Here is a 1,123-nt window from a genome sequence, read left to right as displayed (position 1 = left end):
ATATATATATATATATATATATATGTATATATATTTAAAAACTCTGAACTAAGGTTAAAGTTGGTGAGAAAGTGTACCACTATAAAAGAACCACAATACATTTTACTTGGTTTAAAGATCATAGACCACAGTTTGTGTAATACAGGAATGCGGTTTGATGTCAAAGCCTGGAGTGAACTGGCAGCTAACTGCCTCACCCTTCCTAGCAACAGAAACACTGCTACTTTGTATCTTTCACATATTTGCATTTATTTGTTTAATGAGTCAGAAGAACGTCAATAAATTGTAAGCTATATGTGGTCACTTTTACTAATTTGAAATTCTAGGTACTAACATTTTTCTTTCTTTTGCTTCAGTGGAGGTAGCTTCTTGATGATGGGATTAGAGGACGTTCATCTGCATCAAGGAATATGAGGTAATTAGCATAGAATGCACCTATATCATGTGGATAATGTTAAGATAACATGTTAGTGTTTAAATGTGCCATATTTTTGTATAGATTTGTGTTACTTTTGGAAAGATAGTTCTCTTCTTGTCTATAATTCGAGTTATCTCAACCATAAAATAGTCAGATCTAGATGTAGGTGTAGAAGTTCACTCTTCTGTCCATCCTCCTGTCAAAGAGCTATAGAGGTATTAATAACAAAGTTTAGCTTTGTTCATACTAAGCATTAACATTTTGTTAAAATGACATGAAGAAATTTATTTACTATGAAAAACTGGTAAAATGTGTCCAATATATTGCTGAAAGACTAAACTAAGAAAATGCTCAACTAAAATGCTCAAAATAGCTCATAAGATTAATGATGAAATTCATTAATATCCAGAAAAAACATATTTTGGTATGTGTAATAAATTCCTAAAAAACGTTATGAAAATATGTTTCTCATAAGTGAAAAGCTAATGTGCTTTGAAATATGTACAGTGTCCTTTTATATGGTTAAAATTCAGGAATGATATACTTTTTAGCTACATGAACAAATAATAATATGCTAATAATAATATTAAATGCACTAATTTTACTTAAAATTCTTAGCTATGTCCATTTTTGTGGTTAAAATTCAGAAAAAATGTACTTTTTTGGTACGCCAACGTTTCATCACAGTGAAATACTATACCAATA

Source organism: Cynoglossus semilaevis, chromosome 8 (assembly GCF_000523025.1).
Source record: "Cynoglossus semilaevis isolate Cse_v1.0 chromosome 8, Cse_v1.0, whole genome shotgun sequence".
NCBI lineage: Eukaryota > Metazoa > Chordata > Actinopteri > Pleuronectiformes > Cynoglossidae > Cynoglossus > Cynoglossus semilaevis.
Note: the sequence above shows the minus strand (reverse complement) of the source record.